We start from the raw sequence: 27,903 nt of genomic DNA, 5'->3' as shown, positions 1-27,903 counted from the left end.
AGTACCATCCTGAGTGGAATGTCACAATGGAAAGGATGACAGGTGCATGATGGAGGCCGTGAGAATTGCTGGAGTATGTGGGAAGGATAAGGTTGCCGTGAGGGAGAGACTGTTTGCACTGCGGATGGCTCCTCGTGCTTTTACGGGGTAAGCCCATTTGGGCTGATGAGGGGAAGAAAGGGAAATAGCAAAGTTTCACCTCCCTGGCTTGGGAGGGATTTGGATTGTGTGCTGGAGGAAATTAGAAGAACTCTTGATAAAAAGAAAGATGATTGGGTGAGGAAGGAGAATGAGAAAAATGGACGGAAAAGAGTTGAAGTACAGGGTGGAAACTAGGTTCGAATTAAGAAAGGCCTGGGGAAGAAGAAGGGGGTGTTGCTATATTCGGATCCTGTGCAGGTGGTTGAGGTGTTGAGAAGAGTGGTAAGAGTGTGAGGGGGACAGGTCTGGAATCTGGGCATGGTGGCGTGGACCAAACGTATTAAAACGAAATAAACAAATAAGAATTGTATATAAATTTGAGGAAAGGAGATGTGTTGTATTGGGTACATGGAACCCCTTCAGCTGCATGGAATGTTTCTGCTTGAAGTTCCCGTGGAATCCAGTCAGGAGTGCTTTCCTTTAGAATCTGGTGGCAACCTACATTTATTTTCATTCCATCTTTAGTGTTACACCAACTTCAAATGTCCAGTGCATAATTTTCTTTCAAGATCTATGCTAGTACTTTCCAGCAAACTACGTGGAATAAAAGATTAAAACTGCAACTTTGTTGTTCCCCAAAGTACAATTTCAATGTGCAAAAAAACATTAGTAGGGAAATTGACAAACTTGATGAAATAAAGAATGCTTCCACATATTAGTAGCAGTGATAAAATGGCCTGAAGGGAGAAGATAAATGGCTGGGGCTAGGGGGCGGGGCTGAGCAGGCAGAACCAGCAATATAGGCGGTCACCCACTGAAACTAATCAACCAATCAATGCCAGTTTGCCAGACCCTGAGGCCCAGGCACTTTCTGGGTGAGCTGGGAGGGGCAGCACATGGCCATCTGTACCAGCATAACATACCCCTCCTCTGTCCACCCGTGTAGAAGGCGGTCGGAAACCCAGGTGGGGCAGGGGCCTACTTTTCGCTCTTGATTTGGGCTGGGTTTGCTCTCCATGGAAAGGCAGTGCAGCATGGCACATTTTGCTGGATCGCCGTCCCCAGGAGTTCCGGGCCTATTGCTGCCATAATGCCCGGATTACTTACCAGCAAGACAGGAATAGGCCCGGAACTCCTTGCTACAGAGGTGGGCCGAGGGAGGGCTATGTTCTGCTGGTACGCATACTATATATCATTGGTTGCTGCTTTCATCTCTAAGCATGTTCTACTTTTATCTTTAGCCCATGTTACTTAGATTCCCATGGTAAAGCTGGAATCCTTTTCACAATGACAAGCCAAACACATATTCCAGAAACTGGATCCAGTGGAAACATTTTGTAACTATTCAACAGGAAATCGCTCCAGGGAAGAAACATAAACCCCATTCACCTGGACAGCCGGTAAATTACCAACAAGCAGCCTGCCTCCCTCCCCTCGCAAGAGGCTTTATTGTCCCACTAGCACACATATGACCCTTCAGCTCCTGGGTGCTTTGTTTGCAGCAGTTTGGGGTATGGCAAAGGAGGCCTAGATGGGAGCATTAAATAACGCATGTTATAGTGCAATCACACCCAACACACCTACCACGCTCTCCCTCCTTAAAATGCACACTTCGAGCATTGGGCGTGCTAACAACTAAGTGCACAGTTTTGCCTTGCTAGCAATGCTTATCCTATTTGCTGTTTTACAAGTGAAAGAAGATGAAGAAATATGTATTTAGTAATGCCGTTTTATCCCGTTTTTTTTTATATCCGCAACAACCTCCTGAACGAAAGGCATAATGCATGTCATAAGGGAGAGACACGCGCGGCAAAGGAAGGGTTACCAGGGAAGAGCGGGGACGGAGGGAGCTGCTGCATAGAAAAGGATGGGGGAGGAGGAAGGAGACGGGCTCTGCTATGCTGAACTCGGCGTGTTGACCTATTTTTGAGGTTTTGCGCTCAGGTGCCAATGCAGCCAGCTCTGCGTCGACGCCCACCAGAGTCCAGAAGGCATTGGGCAGAGAACAGGAGCAACGAGGCAGAAACTGACAAACACGCATTGACGATGACACCAGGGCTTGTTTTTTTTTAAGTGAATGTGTTTATTGATTGCTGAATGTATGTGTGTGTTTGGCTTAGTGGATAAGCGAATGAATGGCAACGGTGTGCATACTTGGCTGTATGGACGGATGAGGGTGTGTCGTGTTGCATCGATTGTGTGTCTGTGTTTGGAAGAATGGTCTTTAGGGGGATTTGCAGCATTAGAGGATGTGTGTTTCGGTTAATATCTATGAGTGTGTGTGAGTGTGTGTGTGTGCGTGCTTGTGTGTGTGTGTTTATGTGTGTGTGGTGAGTGTGGGAGTAGATGTGAATATTTGGAAAGGGGCATTGTGTGTGAATGGTGATTGTTGGGGTGTGGGTGATGTGTTTGGATGTGGACGATGTGTATTTACCTCTGTTCAATTGATGGTGTCAGAATTTAGATATGATTTGTGTGTGATTGCTGTGTTCTCGACTGTGGTTATTGATGGTACATATGTGATGAACCAACTTCCGCTGCACTGGTCCATGGATGAATATTGGTTTCTAAACCATCAGCCCCACACCTCTAGTACATCGGAATGGATCCGAACAGATTGGAAACACAAGCAAATTATAAACCTCCTTAAACAATTTTGGTAACGTAGATGGAACGGCAGGCTTATATCCGCAAAGTCGTGGATCGTTGGTTAGTTGCAACACAGCGAAAATACAATTATTACCCAATGATAAAAGGGACTGTCCAGTCGAGGTTGTATAAACATAGCTACTTTATAATTATCACAACAGACTGTTCTAGCACACTACAAAATACAACCTACCCTGTAAAGGAATGCAGATGACAGACAATTTCAAGAAGGAAAGGGGATGCACTCTGGATACTAACAGGAGAGTAGTCGGTAAAGTAATGAACACAACAGTTCAAGGATACTTGGTTTCAGCACAAACGGAACAATGGGTGGTGAAATGTCACTAGGGGCCTTTGGAGAAGAACCGGGGACAGACCCACAATATAACTTTTGCTTGTAGAATTTCTTGCTGCTTGACAGGGTCGAATCAATTTCAGGATGCTTTGCAGCTTCTGCAACAGAGTTCAAGGTGGGAGACTGATGCGGCTATCAGGAGGAAGTCATTTCTGTGAGCAAGGCTGCACGGACGGCTGCAGGCTGGCCTACACAGCGACTCGGATCAGGAATCATTGACTCAGTACTGGTTGGCAGTTCTGAAGCACTGGTGGAGGCATCTCGGATGGCGTGAGCGACTGCAGCGCAACAACAGTCCCCGGTGCAGACGGTTGCAGCTCGCGGGGCTCGGCTGGCTTAAAAAGTGTCCTTTAAATCGAACACTGGTTGATGCTTGTCGATGCACTCCTCCTAGCTTCTTAATTGGCTTGTGTCTTCCTTTAAGGAGGACAGCCCAAAGTTGAGGAGAGTATTCCAGGCAATAACAGTTTCCTTGGTTTGGTTCAGAGACTCTCTGGCACTTCCCATCTAGGAAGCTTGCTGCAGAGCCTAGCAGGGCACGCTGTGTGCTGGCTAGGTACTGTTTATGGAGCTTCTGATGGGTCCACTGGATTCAGTATCTCCCTCTGTTCTCTGGGAGATGTTTAGGGGAGAGATTGTTCTTCCCTCTTTGGAAATCCTGGCCTTCCTTCACTGGTGGAAGCTGTAAGGCAGACTGTACCTTTGGTCCAAATTAGTTCTTCTTGTTACTCCTTGCAAAGTCTAAAGATGATTTGTCCAAAAGAGGGTCTCAGTGCTCTTTTAAAGCCAAATGGACCACAGTGATGGGTGTAGGCTAAGCCTACCTTAAGGAACCAAATCTAGGTCCCCACCAACAATCTACTGTATGCATGAGGTCATAACCAGAGTGCTTTGCAACACAAAAGGTAAAGGAGTGAAAACATGTAATACTAAGTCCCACCCATCTTCCTGTATGTTGTGGATCAAAGGGTCTCTCTGGTTAATTGAGCTCTCTGTGGTTCCTGATTAAAGTGGCAGGTCTCAAGGGGGCACTGTTGCGCACGTCTAAAATTGCCACCTAGGTTGTGAGCTCCGGCCCGGTTGAAATCCTTGTTGTCAATATATCCTGCCAGCAATCACTTGTCTGACTACTACCCACGGCAGACTGTGGCAGAAGGTCTAAGGAAGAGGCTCTGCGAAAATGGGACCCGTCGGTACCGTGACAACAGAGAGATCCACCAGCGAAGTTGCAGCGGCTGCGGGGCTGCGGCGCGGCCGCCTGAAGGCTCCGAGCCATTTCTATGCGAGCCCGGACCTGGCAAACACGGATCGGCCGGTTGGGGGAGGGACAGCCCGACAATAACCAGACGCTGCCCGAGGGCGGCAACACTCCGTTTCTCTCCCCCCCGCCCGAACGAAGACCGAAGACCCAACAGCAGATCTCCTCGCACCAGGTCCAGTGTGGAATCCTACCGAATACCTGGAGATGAGTCGCGGTGGCAGTGTGGACCCCGGACCCCCCAGCGGCAGAAGTCCAGCTAAGGCGACACTGGTGAAGTAAGTGTGCTGTGGGGGGTGCGCGGGGACCCAACGATATCAGCCGGCTGCTGTCTGTGGGGCCGTCACCCTGTATGCGAGAGGGGAAACGGATGCAGCAGCGTGGCTGACGGTGCCCGTAGCGGCGGCTGCTCGCCGGTACAACGCCACTGAGTGGGGATGCGCTGTGCGGAGGGGCACTGCCTGTAAACAGGAGAACGCATCACAGGAATTTTAACTACAGGAAAACAAACCCGACTTCCCAAGTATACGGCGGCATATCCTGCTCATTGAAATTAAACAGACGCCACTGAGATACCCGCTCTCACACCCATTGAACTCCTTTACAGAGTGTCAGTTAGGCATAAAAGCGTTGGGTGCTTGGAGGCACAATTGGTGTAAAGTCACAGCAGATAGGCTGGCAACTGTATAGATACAAAGCCCTTCGACCACAGGGGAAGTGTTGAGAGGCAAGACAACAGGCCGGGGTGACCGGGTGCGGCCACCTGGTCACTGCAACATCAAGTACCACGCAAATAACACATTAACAACACACGCTGTTGCCGCTGCCTGCGTCGGCGCCAGATCTGCGGGAGGTTACTGATAACGCCTATGGGGGGAAGAGTGTACGCCTGAGGGCCAATCCTCCAACTGCATTGCAGCACAACTGAACCGGGAAGCAAGACGGAGGCTGCGCCATCGTCCCCCCGTTGCTAACGCTGTGGACATAGACTGATCACTGGTGGGGCAGTTTTATATACGTGGGAGAGCACAACCCACTCCCCAGGTGGTCACTCTGTCTAATGGGCCGCACTGAGAAGAAGGCCACAGGGGGTAGAAAGACCGGCCCAATGGACTCCTTCGCCGACTCTCAGTCAAAGACGTCATCAGGAGGGGTGACACAAACGTCTGAAAACCGAGAAACAGATCCCTTAGATCGCCTGACGACAATTGTGCAGAATGGGTTCCTGGCTGACAATGTTAAGCTGGACGACATAGTTGCGACGATTGGATCCCTGAAAGCACGAGTGGAAAAAGAGAGCGCATGCATTTCGGAAGCAGAAAATAGGATAAGCTCGAATGAAGATGTGATCTCACAACATAGCCGAGACATAGCCCTACTCCAGACTGAACTACGTAAAACCCAGAGCAAGTGCAAGGATCTCGAATCTAGATCCCACAGAAATAACATTCGCATTGTCGGAGTTTCGGAAACATTTGGCAGAGGCTCCATGGAAAGACAGGTGGAAGAGCTGCTGAAATCTGTGCTGGGAACAGAATCTCTGTCAAACCACTTTCTTGTTGAAAGAGCTCATCGCACCCTGGCACCACCTCCGAAGCCGGGTGCTCCACCCCATACCATCATTGGACGTCTTCTAAATTACAGAGATAGAGACATGATACTCTGACTGTCCAGAGAAAAAGGAACATTACATTACGAAGAAAATAGAATCCATATATATCCAAACTTTTCGGCGAATATACAAACCGAACATAGATCCTACGAGCTGGTCAAGAAACAGCTACGGCTCCGTAATGTCCCCTATGCTCTAATTGTTCCAGCAAAGATGAGGATCCAACACGGAGCAAGAGCCCACTTTTTTGAAAACCCCTCTGAGGCTATGGCATATGTGGAGGCCTCCATCCCTCTGCCTCCCAGTGATCGAATGAGGGACCCTAATGCGAGACCCAACCCGGGCGAGGGCAGAGGGGATCCGATTGATGTTTGAAACTGAACCTTCCCCGCAACAGTAATAAAGCCCTTTTTTCAAAGTTAGCATAACTGAACTGGACCAGGATCCGTTGTTACCAGGCCGTATAGTCTCCTACCTGGGCAACCATATGACTGGCCTTGTGACGGCAACGAAGCACCCTCAGGAATGTTCCAAACAGTTACCAGGGTTCATCGTCAAGTTGGGGCAGATGATGTGGGCGGAGGGAGGGACAAGGAAAGTTGGGATGTTTTGAGTTATTGCAACCACCCAGACGAGTTCGCGTCCGGGGGGAAAGTATGCATTGTTGGACATTGGAAGTTATTTGAAATATGGTCTTGCAGACGCTGGTGCTACTTAAATGTTGGTTACTTGCACATTAATGGTCACAATGGTATAAAACAATATGTATGCACAGAAAATGGGTGACGGAGCGAGGATAAGGCTGATGTCATGGAATGTCCGTGGCCTAAATAACCCAATGAAGGCCAGGAAGGTTGGCAATTATGTCACCAGGCACGGGCCCCACATCTTAATGTTACAAGAAACGCATGCACAGGGCTCTGCTAATGAGAAAATATTGGTGAAATGGGGCAAACAACGCTACTATACAGACTACTCATCGCAGTCCAGGGGGGTATGCACCCTCATACACAACTCGCTGGGCTTTGTTGCAAGGGGCCACCTGGCGGACCCAATGGGCAGATATGTGTTGGTCTGGGGGGAAATAGCAGGGAAACAAATATCCTTGATGAACACATATGGCCCCAATCTGGACGACCCCGATTTCTACTTGCATATGCTAGAGATCCTTATTAAACATGATATCACTATGGTATTATGGGGAGGGGACTTTAATCTGGTACTAGACCAGACCCTAGATAAATCTGCCAAGACAACCAGGGCACCTTCCAAGGCGGCATTAGTTTTAAGGCAGATCATCCTGCAACTGTCCCTACTGGACGCCTGGAGAGTGCTCCACCCAACAAGCAGGCGATACACGTTCTACTCTTCGGTGCATGATAGTGAGTCGCCTATAGATTATTGGTTTGTATCTTCAAGCATGGCACATGCCCTTCAAATCCTTCCCCGCACACTGTCTGATCACTCGCCGGTGACACTGGAGTTTACCCTGGCAGATGCCCCCAGACCAACAAGGAGATGGAGAATGCCCAGAGACATGCTAAAAGACCCGAATGTTGCTGAAGCCCTACATGTTGAAATTGCAAACTTTTTTACAGATAACATTGGGTCTGTAGATCACATTTCGTCAGTGTGGGAAGCATTTAAAGTATGGGCGAGAGGGGCCCTGATATCCAAAACCACGGGTCTCCTGAAGGAAGTGCGCTGTGAGCTGGAGGGGGTGGAGAGTGAACTGAACATACTAGAAGAAACATATGGTCGTTCGCATGGCGGGGACACCCTGGCTGCAATACATAAATCTCTTAGAGATTTTGATCGGCTGGCAGTAAGTGAAGTGCAATATATGGCAGCCCCCACCCGGGCATGCAGATACAGAGAGGGGAATAAAGCAGGGAAAATGTTGGCCAATTTGGTAAAACATGAAAACCAAACAACCCCGATCACATCGATACAAACGGCAGACAATGAGATTTTAACAAGCGAGCAGGGAATAAATGATCAATTTGTTAACTTTTACAAAAATCTTTATGCGAATAGGGATAGGAAATCCCTGAAGAGATCAAGCACTACCTTGCTACACTGGACCTCCCTAAACTTTCAGAAGAACATAAACTAATATTGGAGCAACCTGTCACAGTAGATGAGCTCACTGAGGCAATCAAGGGGCTCACATCTGGCAAAGCGCCAGGTTCTGATGGACTGGGTGTTGAATTCTATAAAGAATTCCGGGAAGAATTGGTCCCTGTGCTGATAGAGGTGTGGGGAGAGGCCCTGGATAAACAAATACTGCCCCCGACGATGCACAAGGCCATAATCACAGTGTTGCCCAAACCCTGACGCCCGCCACAAGATATGTCATCCTATAGGCCCTTGTCCCTGATAAATGTAGATGCAAAAATGTTTGCGAAGGTTCTGGCAAACCGCATGCTACCCATAACGCCCATGCTGGTACACACGGACCAGAGCGGGTTCATACCCCAAAGATCCACTGCCCTAAACTTGTGCCGATCATTCGGCATAATGTCACAAATCAACCCAAACAAGCAAGCAGTTGCGGTGTCCCTTGACGCCGAGAAGGCGTTTGACTCAGTCTCCTTGGAGTACCTCTTCCTGGTGTTGGAGGCGTTCGGGGTGGGCCCCTATTTCGTTAAATATGTTAGACTGCTATACACGGCCCCAGGTGCAAAAGTTTGCACGAATAAAACTGTATCGGAGCTATTTGAGCTGGGCAGAGGCACCAGACAGGGATGCCCCTTCTCCCCCATTCTTTTTGCATTGACAATAGAGCCAATTGCAGCGGCAGTGCGGCTGAGACATAACAACAGGGGCATAGCACTGAAAGGAGCCACCCAAATAATATCACTATACACTGACGATACATTGCTATATGTCGGCGAACCAGACAAAAACATCGTCCCCATCATGGCAGATATCAATGAATTCACAGAATACTCAGGATATACGGTGAACAATGCTAAATCAGAAATGTTCCCGCTCACCGCCTCCACAAAATGGCCAGCTCGGACTTGCGGCCTCAAATGGGCGGAGCAACACATCAGATACCTGGGAGTACTGGTTTCTAACAGCAGGCAGACCCTGTATGCTGATAACTACGATCAGGCGTTACAAACACTCCACACCAAGCTCCAGGTCTGGAGGCGTCTCCCAATTTCATTACACGGCCGAATTGCCATTCTTAAAATGATTGTACTTCCAAAACTACTATATCTATTTGTAAACATTCCTATATGGCCAGGAAGAGAATTATTTTCCAGTCTTCGATCCATGGCGGTGGCATTTCTTTGGAACGGAAAGGTGGCTAGGATTAGTTGGGAAAAAATGACAAAATCATGTGAGACAGGGGGAATAGCAGCGCCAGACTTCGAGCTTTATTTTATAGTAGCGCAAGCGCAGTTTGCAGGGCATTGGTATGATGAAGCGGACAACTCACCACACACGCGGATTGAAGAATGCACCACTACACACACTGACATAAGGTCAGTTATCTTTGATACCAGATATAAGGACCCATGTGAATTTGATCCAGTGAGCTGCACTGTGAGAGCCTGGAGGGGTATATATAAAAAGTTGAAAATAGAGATCCCATATAATCCCGAGATCCCCCTGTGGAATTACCACAATCTCCCCCCCACATTTGATGCAAGTATACAGGAGGCGTGGGATCCTGGTACAGAGATGTAGATGGGAGACATGTATATAGATGGGAAGTTTGGGGCCCTTGTAGTGTTTGCGAGGACGGTGGGGGGAGGGCCGCTCCGAACACTACAATACTACCGAATGAGGTCTGCATATCAATCGTGCTGGCCATCCTTCCCTGACGAACCCCCCTCCTACCCGTGCATACAACTGGTTATAACACAGAGTGGCCTGGAATCTCCAAATTGTACAAGACAATACAGACTCACACCCCCACAACCAACCAAATAAAGGATAAATGGGAGGCAGACATGGGAATACCAATACCTGATGACAAATGGGTAAGATACTGTGCGCTCACAAAGAGGGTGTCCTTAAATACGGGTTTGTGCCAAATACAGTTTAAAATCCTCAACAGACTGCACTACACCCCTGCCAGAATTGCTAAATTCACACCCGATGACTCAGGCAACTGCCCCAAATGTGGGTCCCCGCAAGCGGAATTCTATCACATGTACTGGGAATGCCCGGTCGTGGCACGGTTTTGGGAGAAGGTTGCAGCTATGCTAACTGAAATCACACAGATCCCCCCGCACATGACCCCCCAAAAGTATCTGTTCGGAGATATTGGTAAATGTTCTGAAAAACTTAGAAGGCTGTTTAATGTATTATGTGTTGTTGCCAATAAGTGTATATTGAAAGCATGGAAGAGCCCGAGCTCCCCTGCCATGAACTCTTTCCTGCGTGAATTAACTTACATTAATGAATGTGAGGAACAGTACGTGCTGACTCAACCAAGTACGAGTCGACCGAAGGACATTTGGGGCCCCTTCCGGGAATCCTTATGTGATCTGTACTCGGACAACGAAACAGCTTTGTAAACTGTAAATTGCTAAACATTCGATGAAGATAGTGTTGAATGAGAGACCATGTGATGTGTTGATTGAGTACCACTGTAACTGCTGAGACCACTAATAAAAAGATGTTTAAAAAAAAAAGTGGCAGGTCTCCCTTGAAGCTGTGGCGAGACCAATCTTTTGGTCTCCGCCAAACCACATACTTGTACCTTCTGAATGGGGCCCCCCTGCAGGGATGACTACTGTAAATACATAGGGTCTCATTACGACCCAGGCGGTAAGTTACCGCCTGGGTCGTACCTTTACCACCATGGCGTAAACTATGTTTACGCCATGGTGGTTGGCGGATTTACCGCCCCATTCCGAGGTTGGCGGGGCGGTAAGTCCCCAATCCCCATTTACCCTTCCCCATTCCCATTTTTGCCCCATAGGGCATAATGGGAGTGGGGAAGGCGTTAATTACGCCACCGTAAATTACGGTGGCGTAATTAACAACAAGGTCCCTTAGCGCCATGGATTTTAACACCTGCTAAAAGCAGGTGTTAAATCCTCCATGGCGCTAAGGGACCTCGGAATCAGGCGGTAAGGGTCGGCGCTGTTTACGCCGCCGTAAACCCCTTACCGCCTGGGTCGTAATGAGGCCCATAGTCCCAGACATGACAGGTCACTGCCCTTGATACTGAGAGCCGGGAGCTGGCTTCCGGTTGACACAGTGCATATCAAAATTTGCTGGTATTTCCCTGTCTTTTGTTAGTCCTGCGACCAGGCCTCCCGTGGGCCTGCTTGAATTATCTCTGATTAGAATGAGAAGCTGACACCAGCAGCTAACAAAGGGAAGGGCGGATCCATGCAGTTTTGGTTAGTTAATTAGGCTGGCCGTGGAAGGAGGAAGTCTTTACCTTCCCATGCCTTGATGTACTCTTTGGCTTTCATATTTCAATTAAATATGACAGGGCTGTGTCCACCCAGAGTATGCAGGTATATGTGTATGTTGTGCAGTGAGCATAGGAAAATGTGTAAGGATTAGCCCCACGCATTTTCCGGAGGTTGATCTACCATCATTTAAAATTTCAAAAAATCCCAGGCGAGCGCACACCCACTGTGCAGATAGTTGAATTCCTCACAACATACATGTAAGTGTCTGGTGCATGATGTAAGATTGTGGATATGGAAAGTGGATGGATAATATGTTTGTATGAGTAGTGTGCATGTGTGTCTTTGGTGAGTGGAGGTGAATATCTGGAAGGGGTCATTGTGTGTGCATGGTGATTTTGGGGATTTTGGGTGATGTGTTTGAGGGTGGAAGACATGTATTCAACTCTGTTCAGGTTTGGATGATGTGTTTGGGGTGGACAATGTGTATTTATCTCTGTTGATAGTGTTAGAATTTAGATATATGATGTGTGTGATTGGTGAGTTCTCGCCTGTGGTTGTGGATGGTGTGTGCATGTATGTATGTGCATTGTGAGATTGTGTGGGTGTGGAAAGTGTATGTATAATATGCTTACAGGAATAGTGTGCCTAGGTGTGGGGAGTGTCTGTGTGTGTTTGTGTGACTGTGTCTTAATTGGACGATGGATTGTAAATGTGCAGGGTAAAAGGCAGCATGCTCTTAGGTAGCCTTTGCAATTAAACACTGCCTGCCATGCAAGCATGGGTTGCAGCATTTACTCATTTGCACGGCAGAGTGCAAATGGGCAGGGCAATGCCGCCTTTTGCCCTGATCATTTAAACTCTGACGTGCAAACTACCACAATTTGGCAGCGGGGGGGGGCAGCTATGTGTATGTCTACACATAACTGCTCCCCTCTGCCAAATTACTCTTCGGAGCAAAATAATTGTTTACATTTACTTGTAATTGTAAACGCTGCCTGCAATGGGAGCATGGTAGGCAGCATTTAATTGTGTCAGACAGCGTGTACAATAGATCCCTAAGGAGTCTGCTTGCTTTAAGATGGCGCATAAAGCTGACAGCCTCCATGGGGGTCCCCGGCATTTGCGCCGGCATGAAAATGCATGCTGGTGCAAATATTAGGGCATTTGTATGGCGGAGAGGAAGGGAGGCGGTGGAAACGCATTTTGCATTCCGTCCCTCCTCTCGCCATAATTATGGACGAATATGAGCAGTACCGTATAGAAAATGCGTAAAAGGTTTCTGCATGAATTTTACACATTTTCTTTATGTACGGCTCATGGAAAAAGAGAATGTATGTGTGGTAGATTACTTGCGCCTAGTCTTTTATTAAATAACGTAATCTGAAAAGCTGACTTTTAAGTGAGTTTTTATTGGTTGTAGACAAAATCAAATTTAAAGATTTAAATAGTGCACAAGATTCTCTTTTTATACTTACCGGCTGACTATTGACTTTCAGTCATTGCTAGGTTTTGCTGCCAGACCATTGAAAAAGGCGCCATTATTATTATTGTCTGTATTTTTTTAAATTATATACCGAGGGTAGGTGTACTGGATAATATTCACTTTTCTCATATTCATGCAAAGGGCCCCAGGCCGAACAGCTTGTGGCTGATCCTACTCCAGAACATGGCCCCTGGGGTAAAATCATGCCTAACAACAGTCTGATCCATGGCACATTCCAAGGTGCTAGAAACACAGGGGGCACCTTTATTGGGCATTCCCTCCCGCACCCAGGAAGATTGTAGGGGCAGGTCACTCCATCCCTCTCCATGCCACGCAATATCGACACCCTTTATCAGGTGATACCTTACCCCTAGCATGGAGGAAGAAAAACAACATGTCATTCCCGCTGTTATACCGCCTGTTAAATGTAGTCTTATTAATTTCAATCTATTCTTTAGGAAATACACGTGTGAACTTGAAAGGTTTGATCAAGCTGTTCTGCTGTGTATTAGATACAACCATGTGTGACCAGGACCCCGTGGTGCATCAAACACAGTTCCCTTTCCCCGTCGCGTTGTATTTCCTAACCTGACGCATTCTAAAGCGTGCTCTGCAGCGGCGTCACTGACGTACCGTTATTTGCTTGCGTCAACTACCAGGGTTTGCTGATCCCATGCGGCAACGTGTGGATTACACAAGCTTTACCGACATCAATACTGTTTACTAATGCGACAAAGATGCGTGCCCTTCAACTAGTCAGCAGGAAGGAGCCACTCTCCTGGGGGGAAAATGCTTCAGAGCAAACTATATACTCACAATTTTACAGTAACTCGCCAGGTCCCCAATAAACGCTGTTTGCATTATTGAATGCCCCGGGGACAGCAGACAGCGGCCTGTTGACATTCCTGGAGTTTCATGGCCCAGCAGTTATTAACAACAACAAAAATACACGTTGCACGCTCTTGGCGGCATCCGGGCTCTCAGTGTCTTTATTCATGGAATCGATCATTCGCAAGCTGTTGGAGGCAGGCCTTGTGAGAATTGTAAGCTTATCAGATTCTAGAGGGAGCTAGACATGAGCTGCGGAAGAGAAGACCTGTAGACACTCCTGAAAGGGCACAAAAATAGCGAAGTGGCACTAACAGTCCAGCTTCCTGTCTCAAGCCCCAACTGTATTTCTCCCTTTTTGTATGTATTAATTGTTATGAGCAATTAAGAAGAAGCAGACTATGGGCGCTTGAGGATAAAGTCAGAATTGGGTCTGGCTGGGGGAAGCTAGGTGATATCGGTTCCTAGGCCCATGGTAATGTCACAGGAACTTGGTTGGGAGTTTGGTGAAGAAGTCCAGCAGCGTTGTGCATTCTCTGAGGGAGGTTTTGATTTAAGCAAGGCCTTGCTGGTGCCATATAAGCCAAGTTTAAGTATTTTACTGGGTGTTTGGGTGAAGTTGGTGATGACCACTGGCCATAGGTGAGGCTGTCCTAAATAACCTTTTCATTCTCCCCATGCAGTCTGAAAATGTGATAATCCTGCATAAATTAATGTATTGTAGTACGTGAGATAAATGAGCCAGAAAACATGACGCCGATGCGCGGCCATCTTGGATATTCACTTCCATTTACTGCAAGAAAACAGTAATTAACGCCTATGTTTTCCTGGGCCCAGCTAGCAAACATCTGCTGCAGAGACGAGGTCACATATTTATGTCGGATGACTGAGCTGGGGAGAAAAGTTATTGTATTGTCCGCTGAAGGACAAGCTAGAAAGGGAGTCGGAGCACTCTGCAGGTGCAGTGATAAGGGGCAGTGGGAAGGACAGCAGGGAGGGAACATTTTTCTTTCCACTTCTAACTGGAATATTCCACTCTGTTTATGCCTCATGCTTATTGTCTGCTCTTCGGCCGAGGGCAGCATGATAATCCATGAGGGGCAGGGAATCGAAAGTAGCCCCCATAAGAGACAAGGGTTTTCCTCTTGGAATTCAGAGTTAAAAGTTGGACCGCGGGTGTTGCAGTCTCACTGGATAGGAGGGCGCTCCGCTTCAGATCCTACCTGCTGTGGGACTAAGCAGTGTTGTTGTGGCCGAGATGAAGGTGTCTCCCATGGCGATGTTAACAGTGAAGTATTTTCTTCCTTTTGTTTATATATAACCAATTGTGTGTTTATTTATTAATATGAAAGCAGCGGCGGGAGCATTACCGACTCAGGTAATGCCCCAGGGCTCATAGTTAGCCGCCCGAGTGAAGAGAGGGCCTTAACGAAGGCTCTGGGGTATTACCTGAGTCGGTAATGCCCCTGCTGCGAGGGTCATATTTCTTTTAGTACCCCCGGCCCGCAAGATCTGCATGACCGGGGCACTAAAAGCATTTTTTTTCGGCCCTGAAACATTTCGGGACAGAAAAAAAAGAAAAAAAAACACCAAGAAAATAGCCACCGGGAAAGGGAAAATGGAGGTAAGTGGGGTTGGGAGGAAGAAAGGGAAGGAGGGGGAAAAAAAAACATACCCGGCCCCACTCCGCATCTCCACATGGCTGGAAGCTACCATCGTTCGCCACTGGGGACAAAGGAGCAAGAAGGTAAGTGGGGTAGGGAGGGAAGGGAGGAGGGAAAACAACAAAAAGAAGCCTTACTTGAGTCCCCGGCAGGGGGCGAAGGCAGCCTCTCCGCCGTGGGGAGGCTCAGAGCAGGGATGGCCCCTCTTCGAGCCTCCTCATTGGCTGAGGGGCTGCCACGGCCCCCACCGGGGATAATGGCCGTGGAATCCAAGCCAAGGTATTCCCTGCCGGGTAATGCCTCGGCGAGGGCCAATCAGAATGGTTGTTTCATTCTGATTGCGCCCTTGCCGGGTACTGAAATTGAATAAAGGGCCTATAACGTGCCATTTTCTTATAACTATCACTGATGTGTTATGTGTAATCGTGCCCATCTGAGTCCAATGATTACTTTTGCAAAGGTCCGGAGAATGTAAGTACAGGATCTCCACAAGCTACCACGATAAAGCAAAACAATTGGTGCTGTGAGCAGGGTCTTTGTGCTGCTATTAACGCCGAAGTTCCCTGCCTATATATATATCGAGACATATGATATTGGACTCAGCTAGGCAATCTTGGAAAGTGAGTAGTGTGTGGTGAGGTATTGACTATAGGGGACGTGTAATATCCAGTTGATAACATGAGCTCCATATTTAGGAAAAATGGAAGCTCCGCAGGCGAAGGCTGTCCCAAGGTTCCCATTCCGGGGTGGACCAAAAGTCTGTATGATAAAGTTGCCCAGACATGGGCATATGGGGCGGGTTCACCTAAAACACATCCAATTGGACATGCTCAGGAGGCAAGCATTATTAAATAGAAATGGTCCATTCAAGATCGTGCCAAAACAGGAAAGGGTGGTGTGGCCAAATTACACAAACAAGTGGTAGATGTTCCGTTAGCTGACTTAGAACAAGATGAGGAAGGGATGATTGGTGAATCTCCTGTATAATGGGGGATCCCTTACGGAGAACTGTCGAGCGAGCAAGTTGAACATGCCTGGTTCACGGATGGCTCAGCCAAGTATCTGGGGGTTGAACAGCATTGGAAATCAGCAGCCTGTAATCCCAAACTGAAAAAGGTGTTAACCACCTCATGAAAAGGGAAAAGTAGTCAATTTGCCAAATTATATGCAGTGCATCAGGCTTTAAAACAGGAGAAGCCTGGGATTTGCTACATATATACTGACTCATGGTCCGTTGCCAATGGCTTGGTGATGTGGTTGCCTACATAGCAGAAGAATGGTTGGAAGATCCATGCCAAAGAAGTATGGGGAAGGAAGTGTGGCAAGACATTGCTGACATGCTAACACATATTACCGTGACAGTGTATCATATAGATGCACATTGTGCAACAGATTCATTAGAGCGGTGGTTCAATTCCGTTGCAGATGAACATGCAAAAATTGCAATCATGGACGTGAAAAATGAAGAAGAGGATCTGGAAGGGATTGCTAAGTGGGCCCATCAAAAACGTGGACACCTTGGAAGGAAAGCAACTTTCAGATGGGCACAATATAGAGGAATTAGCATCCCATTAGAGATTGTGAAAACAATAATGTTCCAGTGTCCTATGTGTCAGCATCAGAAGCAACAATCTGTCCCACATATTGTTCATGATGCATTGAGGAGAGGAAAATTGCCCGGACAACTTTGGAAGATCGACTATATCGGTCCAATGCCCATTAGTAGGGGATGTCAATATGCATGCACTATTGTAGACACATAGGGCCTCATTCCGACTCAGGCGTTAAGGGGTTTACGGCGCCGTAAACGGCGCGGACCCTTAACGCAATCAGGCATTATTGTGTAATCACAAGGTCCCTTAGCGCCATGGTGATTTTAACGCCTGCTTTTTGCAGGCGTTAAAATCCATGGCGCTAAGGGACCATGGAGCTAATTACGCCACCGTAATTTACGGTGGCGTAATTAGCGCCTTCCCCACTCCCATTATGCCCTATGGGGCAAAAATGGGAACGGGGAAGGGTAAATGGGAAATGGGGATTTACCGCCCCACTCACCTCAGAATGGGGCGGTAAGTCCGCCAACCACCATGGCGTAAACATAGTTTACGCCATGGTGGTAAAGGTACGACCCAGGCGGTAACTTACCGCCTGGGTCGTAATGAGGCCCATATTCTGGTTACTTAATGGTATTACTGTGTAAAAGAGCGACACAATTGAAACGATCATATTTTTAGATCAAGTGGCAGTGTATTATGGTATTCCCTTGCAAATACAGAGTGACAATGGTTCCCATTTCAAAGGAAAATTTGTTTCAGACTATTGTCAGGAAAAAGGCATTGAATAGACCTTTCACTTCCTTTATCACCTGTAGGCTTCCGGGTTAAATGAGAGAATGAATGGATTGTTAAAAGCACAATTAAACAAAAATGAGGAGGCTACCTTGAAAGGGTGGCGTAAATACGTGATGGAGGCTTTGCAAATAATTAACAACTGTCCCATTACGAACAGTGAGACTCCATTGATGCAAATGTTGGTGCCAAACTTGCAATTCAGAACCCATAGAGCTGTGGAAACATTATTGTACTGGGAAATGTTGCCTTGTGCATTAGCCCCTTACCGTGCCACTCCTGAATCAGCAGGGGTAGATTTGCATGCAAGAGATGAAATCCGCCTTGAACCTAGAGGCAATGTGGTCATTGATACAGGTATTGGGGTACACATTCCTTCTGAACATATGGGATTCATTGCCCCTAGACCCAGACTGGCTTTGAAAGGCATTCGAGTGTTAGGTGGGATTGTGGATGCAGACTACCACAGAGACATCAAGGTTATCCTTGTTAACAGTGGTGCTAATATGGCCCAATTGAAATGAGTGCCTGTGAAATTATCTATGGTGATGAAAGGTGATCCGCCCACAGTGTTAACCATTTGTGGGGACAAGGGTTTTGGCTCATCAGATACCATGGTACCGGTGCAAAAGTATGGGTCGACAAACCTAGTGGTCTGCCCATTCTGGCTGATGTGATTGCAGCAGGGGAGGATCAGGTGGTTCTTGTGATGGAACCGGGAAAATGGAAATGTCATATATACTAGCTGACAAATGTTATTTACGTGAGTGATGTACTTCACTGATATCTTGTTTTTGAATTCTGATTTATAGATCCTGTGTATGCTGATTGCCTGTGTGAGGCACGATGGAGTGTATTTGGGAGGGTCCGAGGACATTCCGGAGGACGTGGCAAATGTCTCCATTCTGTCGATGGACTCGGGGATCTGGATCAAGACTGATACGCCTGCTGTTACTATTGAACCTGCTGATACATCCATTGCAGCCTATCACAGTGTTGTGAGGAAACAATGTGGACGAAAGCGTGATGCATTACACATTTCTGCCCTTTCAATATCTTTAGTGCAGAATAATTATCCCACACTGGTCGGGCAAACTGCTAACATATGGATTTACCTGGCCCGGTGGGTACTTAACATTTCACATTTTTGCATGAACCTTGTTTTGGGTCTTGCACAAAGATCCTTTAGTTGAAAACTCTGATGTGCGAGGTTCCTTTTCCGTGTATGAATACTGTATATTTTGTGCAGATACTGACCGAAAATAGAGAAATATGACCAGTATCATTACCAATAATATTGCCCCTGCTGATGTGTGCTAGCAAATGACATGTGATCCGAACTTTGTTGGCAAAGGCCAACAGTTGGACTTGAACCATAATGAAGAAAGAACGGATTTCGAGCACCGCTTGTGTGCTCGTCCAAGATCTGTTTGTATGGATGTTTCGAATAATATGTGGTGTAATTTTACAATTTTAACTGCTAGCCACCTGAGTCATGTGAAACTGCCTGCAGGATGGCTATTTTCTTGTGGGAATCAAACATATTCATATATTCCTGCTAATATTTCAGGTGGTCCTTGTACCTTGACCTCGGCAGTCCTCGGCAGTCCACGTGATCCGCCTCCTATAACGCTCTGTCACCCAACTGTAATTCTGATGTACACTTGTTGTCGGAAACTGAAGTTTTATCTACCTCTTTAGTAGGGATTTGGGGACTAGCAGCTGGAGGTTATAAAACTATTTTATTTATTTATTTACATTTATTAAGCACACAAAGCAGCCCTTAGGCATCGTTGCGCTGTTAGAGTAGGCTAACTTAGTTACGAGAGGAGTACAGAATATTGATAATGAAGACAAACACTCATGGTTAAAAATAAAGTGAAAGTTACAATTACATGGTGGGGTTAGCCAGCTGTTCCTTTGTTACAGTGGAACCAGATTGTGGTGGCTTATGCAGTGGGGATGACTCCAATGCAATGGGAGAAAGCGGTGAAAAAAGACATTTGACCTACAGTGAAAGTATTAGTGTGTTTGGCATGACGCTTCCATGGTTACAGGAGAACAAAGTCAGCAGCACAAGCATTTCTTAGATATATGCCAACTACAGTTCAATTGGAGTGCCAGGGGGGTCTAGCCCGCATGTATTAGTTGAAGAGTTTGGTCTTACGAGCTTTATGGAAGACACTGTATGAGGATTCATTTCTGAGTGATGTGGGCAAGGCATTGTAGTTTTTTGGTGCTAGATGTTGGAAGCTGGAGCCTCCCGCTTTAGCTCTTTTGAAGGTGGGGACGTAGATCTGGTTGGAGTGGTGAGCTCGAATGGGTCTGGAGGAGGTGACTGGAATAATTTTCTCAGATAAGTGGGGGGGGCAGTGCGAGAGAGGCTATTGTGTGCGATGGCCATAGTTTTAAATACAATGCGCTCTTTGACTGGCAGCCAGTGCACATCTCTTCTAGCCTGTGAGAGATGTTCCCTTTTAGGGATGCTAAACGCAGCTCTAAGGGCATTGTTTTGTGTGACTTGTAACCTGTTGAGGTTTTTAGAGGAAGTTCCCAAGAAAAGGGCATTACAGTAGTCCAGTTTGGCCCCAATGGTAGCCCTGGCTATTTTGAGGCAGTTGCTAGTTGACAAAGAGGGCTTGACTGCATTGATGACTTTTGTGGTGAGTGCTGCAGAGGACGCAATGGTGCTGACTTGGCGTGTCATGGATAGAGAGGGGTCAATGAAGACCCCTAGCGTTTTGACTGCTGATGAATCAGTGATAGGAGTATTATCAACATTAAAGGTCCTGTATTGAGGGTCAAGTTTGTTGAGAGTGTCTTTGGAGCCTACCAGGAGGATCTCTGTTTTATCTCCATTGAGATATAGTACATTAGCTGCCATCCATGCCTGTATGACTGCATATATGTTGGCTAGAGTAACTGAGTCCTGTTCATATGAGCCTCTGAGAATGAGCAGGACTTGAGTGTCCTTGGCCTAGTTTGTGCACGCTATGCCGCGATCATCCAAGTCGTTGAAGAGAGGTAGGGTAAATATATTGTATAGCATAGGTACAGTACAAGATCCTTGAGGGAGACCACAGTGGATGGTGGTCGGTGCTGCGCATGCATGCTCCGAGAAGATTCTCTTAAGTCTCCCCTTCAGGAAGGAGGAGATCCAAGATGTGGCTTCAGGGGAGAAGTGTGCAGAATTTTTGAGTTGTTTACATAATGTATCATGGTCAACGAGATCAAACGCCAACACACCTAGGAGGAGGAGAAGTGCCAGGTTTCTTTGACTAAGTTTGCTTGTGTGGGAGTTCAGGTGCTTAATGAAACTTTGCAAGCTTTCACTGAGTTGTTGTTGGATGATAGAAAATTTAGAAAAGCTATTTTGCAGAACAGAGCAGCCATTGATTATTTGTGTTTTTGAAGCATAATCTGGGCTGTAGCGATGTGGAAGGAATGTGTTGTTTTGACCTGGAAGATCATTCCCGTTCTATTTAAGACCATATTAAGGATTCGAAAGCTCTTGTTGCCAGGGTGACGCAGGATAAGAACTGGGACTGATGGTGTCAGATGTTTTCTTGGATTCCTGAGGCGTTGCGTTCAGCTTTAGTTTGGGTTTTTGGCATTTTTGCTGTTTTAGTTTGTTGTTGTATTTCTTGTATCCCAAATATGTGGCACTTGTTTTGTAGGTTCTGGGAACCTCCTTTTCGCCCATTGGGTTATGGTAGTTGAATATCCAAGGGGTGTAGTGTAGTGCGTGAGCTAAATGAGCCAGAAAACATGGTGCCGATGCGCAGCCATCTCGAATATTCACTTCCATTTACCGCAAGAAAACAGTAATGAAAGGTTATGTTTTCCTGGGCTCAGCTAGCAAGCATGTATTTCTGCTGTGAAGACAAGGTCACATATTTATGTCAAATTGCCGAGCTGGGGAGAATAGTTATTGTATTGCCCACGAAAGGACAAGCTAGAAAGGGAGTCGGAGCACTCTGCAGGTGCAGTGATAAGGGGCAGTGGGAACGACAGCAGGGAGGGAAGATGGGTTTTTTCAACTTCTAACTGGAATATTCCACTCTGTTTATGCCTCATGCTTATTGTCTGCTCTTCAGCTGAGGGCAGCATGATAATTCATCAGCGGCGGGGATCGAAAGTAGCCCCCATAAGAGACAAGAGTTTTCCTCTTAGAATTTGGAGTTAGAAGTTGGACCCTGGGTGTTGCGGTCTCACTGGATAGGAGGACGCTCCGCTCCAGATTCCCTTGGCACGATCAATCTCTTTGCCTACCTGCTGTGGGACAAAGCAGTGTTGTCATGGCCAAGATGAAGGTGTCTCCTGTGGCGATGTTAACGGTGAAGTCTTTTCTTCCTTTTGTTTATATATAACCGATTACGTATGCCTTCTTTCTGTTTGTATATTATAATTGAATAAAGGGCCTATAACGTGCCTTTTTCTTACAGCTATCACTGATGTGTTATGTGTAATCCTGTGCCTATCTGAGTCCAATGATTACTTTTGCAGAGGTCCGGAGAACGTAAGTATGGGATCTCCACAAGCGACCATGATAAAGCAAAACATGAATTTATTCAACTCATTCGGTCTTGGGAGGATAGCTCAGGGGCAATGTGCTCGCCTTGAAAGCAAGATGATATGTAGCACCACAGGTTCGATCCACGAGTCTGCGCTTACAAAGCTCTGGGTATTAAGCATGTTATAAATAACCTATCATATCATATAAACTGCAGCTGCAACAGTAGTTTTTATAATAATAAATCAATGGTCATATTTTATTTGTATAGAGGAATTACCCCGAGGAAGACGTGGCCTAAATAAAGCAAATCACTTCAAAGTAGCTGGTGAAATGGGTTGCTTAAAGCAAGCGGCCCTCGTCAGCATTGTGATCTACGTATAGGAAGTAAAGACTCCACATCAACAAATGGGAATTCCAAAGAGTGTATCAATTTGCATGTTCTACCAGGGTAAGATTATTAAAAAGAACCTTATCAATTTAAAAATGAGTGGTAATGAAATATTCAGCAGAATATTCTACAATGGTTGTCTTAGGTAGATGAATATTTGGTATGGGATTTACTACTGTTGTCTTGTGTATTTTATAGAGAGATATTGTGAAGTCATTCTTATACCATTTGGGAATTAATTGGATGTATGTTTCATATATGTTTTAAATATATTGTTGCATGTCTTTTTTGTATTATGTGTATGATGTATTAATTATTACAATGATATTTTTTGAAATAATGTATGCGATTTATCCCAATGGTAACAATATTTTGTACAGTGTAAACCCTTGCTGTGCCACTGTGGCAACAGTTTTATCTGATTTCCATTTGCAGCCACATTCTATGGTGTTGAGTGTTCTGGCCACATCTCGATTGCTAGGTAATGCATCGGCACCAACAAGCATTTTCGTTCATAGAGCTACAAGAGGGGAGTAGCGACATGTGTGCGTCACTCTGATGCCAGCCATCACAGTTCTGCGCTTTCTGCTTGGTAACCACCGACCACATTGCTCTATCAACCACCAATGTTGCAAGGGCCGCCTTTTCTCTAGTGCCACATTATTTCTGCGGCCTAACGCCTACTGAGTTCATCTTGGCTCCACTTTCGGCTTGCTGGTCCACAGTTGCCTCTCACTCCAATTAAAGCATGTATACTACTCAGCCCACAAAGCCACAGTCGTCCTCTGCACCTGGCGGGCTCACAGTAAAGTAGCCACCACACAGGTAAGTGTTTTAACAGTATTTGCGCCTGGAAACACTTTTTGCTGTATAGGAGCCTTACAAATGATCAATAAATAAAAAAATATTCATTTAAGTAGGAAGGGATATTAACACAGCAGCACCCTGACGCTCCTGCAGGTTAGGATCTGCGTGGAATACCAAGGAATTCTAGAACATTTTGTAATTCAGATGCCACAGTGACAAAGTTACTCCATGTCATTGGGACCCTGATTGTCCAGTCCGGTACTTCAATATAGCAAACTGAAGCATCCTGGGAGTTGCAGTCATGGTTAGTTTCCGCTGGACTCAAGCCTTCACCTTAGTTGAGGGATCTCTGCTACGCCAGAGATTCTTATGTTGAACATTACCCTCAGAGTGGCGCCATCTTGGCAGAAACCGGCCAGCTCCCTAAGGGAGGTGGCAGATGCAGATAGGACTGAGAGCACAAAGTCTTCAAAAGGGTATTTGGTGCTGGTATGTAGCCACTGAAGACTTCTGTGTTTAACAGGAAGGCCACAGAATTGAATCTTAGTGGGTACACTGAAGCGGTCACCCTTCAGAGGACGGCTAAGCGCATATCATCAAGGTGTGTAACAATAACAGCAAGACTCAGCGTCTAGAGGTATCTGGATGCAGTGCCATTAGGAATGTGTTCTATATAAGCCTACCAATGAGCACAGGCATCAGATAAACAGGAGTCCAGGGCTGTGAGGGAGAAAAGCATCAGCACAGCCACATTATCAGAAAGAGAAAATATGATTTGGACAGACAAAACCAGTCACTGTTGTTTTTTTAAAAAAAAAGATGTTACCAAAGCAACAAATGAATGAATTAAAAGGGATTCAACAGCTTCCTCTAGGTTCAATTTGCTTTCCCCAGGGTTTCTATTTTTGGGAAGTGCACCTAAACTGTACAACTCAGTTCAGTTGTCGTCTGTTCGGTCTGGCCAAGTAAGTCCTTAGTGGGGTCTCTGCAGAACCGCTTTCCCTTACACTTGGCCCTATAGTTTGAGAACAGCCTGATATAGGCGGGCCGGTTTGCCCGTTGACACCTACAGCTACTCCAAAGAGAAAACTCACTGCATAGGCTTTGACCCTGATGAAATCACTGCAAGTGTAAAAATAATAAATAACTTGGATCCTGTATGTGCTAAAGGCTCAGTGGCCCCTCGATTTTAACGATACAATATATGATTCAATAACATATAGCAGGCCCATTTGCAATCCATAGTGTAGCCCAATTCTATTTGCTCTGGCTCAGTGGCTGGTCTTTCCCACCAGGCCAGGAAGGGACCACTACAACCCCCAGTCTAACTGGAACGGAAAAGTACATTCCGCAGCCTTCAAAAGAGCAAAGTTGTTACTCAACAGGAGATCGGCTATGTCCCGAGTTCCTACAGGGTAACACATCACGAGGGCCTCGCCACGCGTAGGTAATAAGGTGCAAGGCAGTTGGGTACTTTCTGTCTCCTTAAGGTGTTATACATCATCCTCAGCAAATGGCTTCACCATCAAACATTTGCACGGAGCAGTACTCTGCACGAATCTGATAACATTAAGCTTGCCATAACATCTCATCAGGACTTACATTCCATTAAAGGTGGCAACTCCCAACCGCCTGCTGCTGTGGGATACGTAACGTCAGAGAGACCTCAGGGCCGTCCCAGCTCCCCTCAATGGGAATCGTAGAGAGGACCCAGAGTCGGGGCCCAGTGAGTGGGGCCACTCAGCGTGTCTCCTATTTGCAACTGTACATGCTTTGAAGCCTAAGCTTCAATCACTGAGCATTCCCTGTAACAATATTGCACCTACAGGCACGAGTTACTGTTAACCTCATACTATCAATAATATTTCACTTTTTTACACAGTAAGTCTCTTCATGACCCATGTTCCAACCAGGAGGCAGAATGTCTCAAGCCAAGTTTGAGTCTTAGTTGACCACCAGCACTTCTCGTTTAATGGCCGACTTGCGCTACCGTAGGTGGCCTCAGAGAGAGTAGGTCTCCAGCAGGCTTTCCCTGAGGTTGCCTGTGAGGTGCCTGCGCTCCCTGCATGCCATTTGGGGCTGATTGCTCATGAGCATTACTCCTGGTTGTTGCTGTTAAGTCCAGAGTACCTGTTTGCCCACACGATCATCACCACAGCCAAGGCCAACACCGAGCAGCTAGGGCCCCAACCGCTTCCCCTCTGTTGTTTAATGTGGGTGGGCGGAGCCACTGCATCCTGCCAGGCCCTGACACAATGTCCATTGCTCAAGTACAGCTCTTCCCTTGGACCGGTGTGACCGTGTTGGCTATCACTTTCTCTACCTATCTGTGCCGGGTCTGCATCGCCAGGCGACATGACAGCCACCACCTTCCCAGCCCCAGGAGGGGTCATCAGTACTTTCCCTGCACCTGCACAGGACCTGACCTACCTGGGTGGGACAGCATATCAGTTCCTCTCCTCCCCAACAGACCGTTTCCTACCAGGGCCACCAGTACACACATGGCTTGGTGACTTCGACCCAACAGCCCACCTCCTCTGCTTCTCCTCACCTGCTCCACACATGACAGATGTGACCTCGAGTTGGTGGCTCGCGCAGGGCCATACTGTTCACACATCTTGCCATTTTGTGTCTGCCTACTCTCAACACGTCTTCACCAATAGCTCTGACCGCTGGCAATGACACACTGCCAGCAGTCAGAGCCATGGTGCCTCTGACCAGCCGGCAATGACACACTGCCAGCAGTCAGAGCCATGGTGCCTCTGCCCAGCCTCTCATTTAGGCCCTGGGCAGCCGCTCGAGGGGGCACGGTGCCCAACGGGGCAGCCTCTACTGGCTGATCCATATCCAACCGTCAACTGTAACTTTTTCTTTGAGTACCACTCCTGCCCAGATTAGTTCACCTCAGGGGCGACCTTTCAATTGTCCACCTCCACTATTACAAACGACCCCCCCAGTTCATGAGACAATCCATTCTCAGAACAAAGGTAAGTACAGGAAAGCACTAACCATTTAACACATTACACATTTAACACTAAATGAACTACTTTCCATAACCCAAGGGGTGCGTGTGTTTTCAATAATCTTTTGCTTACATGTGTCAACAGGAGTGCAAACCCCAATCTATGCATGACTTAATTCAGGGTTGTCCAACTCCCGGCCTCGAGGCTGCTAACATGTCGGATTTTCAGGATACCCCTTATTAATATTCATGAGATACATTTGCATAAAATGATTCTAAATGTATGCTAATTTTTTCTCATGAATATTAATGAGGTCATCTTAAATACCAGTCCGGATTCCGGCCTTCGAGGCCAGGAGTTGGACAGCCCTGTGATTGGACCCAGGCTTATAACAGAAGCGGCCCATATTATGTTGTCTGAACTAGCTACTGCGGCGGCTTCTTGTTCTTCATCAGCAAGCAAACTCAAGCACGAGGATCTGCTCTCAGAAACCCATGCTTGGGCTGCCTCCTTATAATTAGGGCCCTCTGTCTCCTGCTTGCCTTCAAGCCTGAGTTTAGAACCTGAACTCTTTGTATGTCTTTTTTAAAACTTTTCTTCTGCCTTTTTTGCCAAATTTTCTTGTGACTTTTACTATTGGTTTTGCACACTCGGTTTTCTTTGTGTTAATTTTCCCCCGGTGCTTCAGTGACCCTGGAAGTGAATGGGACTCATTACGAGTAGGGCGGTAAGGGATACCGGGCACCGGTAAGGAGACCGGTGCCGGTAATCCCTTACCACCCTACTACGAGTTCCCTTAGTGGGTGCCTCCTTTAACGCCTGGTCTAACCAGGCGTTATGGACGGGACCCAGTAAGGGAAATCAGAGCCAGTAACGGTACCGCAATTTGCAGTACTGTTATTAGCGCCTTCCCCATTCCCATTGAGCCCTATGGGGGCTCAAATGGGAATGGGGAATGGCTTTTTCAATGGGGGCTTACCGGTCCCGCAAAGGTCGGTCTACACCGGTAAGTCCCCATTGAACGAGACCGGTGCCGGAAACGTTATTGGTGGTAGTCATGGCGCAAATAGTGCCATGACTACCACCAATCTCAGAATGAGGCCCAATGTCTCCAATACAATTAAGTGTTTCTTTCATGTAAATGAACCTATTTAGTCGGGATATACTAGTATGAAAAAAATGTAAACAACTAAATGCTATAAGGTGCTACAAGCAGAATCCGTTCCCTGCTGTCACGGAGACATCCCCACGCTTTTATTGTAGATTCCAACTCTACATTATACTAGGACAGTGCACACAATTACAAAATATCCATTCACCTAAAAACCCAGGAAAAAAAACAAGCGCGGGGATCACTAACTACAAATGGACGCCTTAAGAATGCATACTAGGTATGTACACCAGAAACAGTAAGCACAAACACGTCAGTAGTTTTATGGACCTAGCCTGTATACTGGGGAACAGGTGCATAGCCATGGATTGGAAATCGATTAGAGGGCCA

General features: G+C 46.8%; 1 protein-coding gene across 5 annotated transcripts in view; it reads right to left on the bottom strand.

The window, feature by feature from the left end:
• Positions 1-27,903, bottom strand: part of IQSEC3 (IQ motif and Sec7 domain ArfGEF 3) — a 1,249,628-nt gene that overhangs the window by 305,262 nt on the left and 916,463 nt on the right. The window lies entirely within an intron of this gene.

This window comes from Ambystoma mexicanum, chromosome 12 (assembly GCF_040938575.1).
Source record: "Ambystoma mexicanum isolate Mex_15411 chromosome 12, UKY_AmexF1_1, whole genome shotgun sequence".
NCBI classification, from domain to species: domain Eukaryota; kingdom Metazoa; phylum Chordata; class Amphibia; order Caudata; family Ambystomatidae; genus Ambystoma; species Ambystoma mexicanum.
The sequence above is the reverse complement of the archived record's forward strand: the minus strand, read 5'-3'. Positions and strand labels throughout refer to the sequence as shown.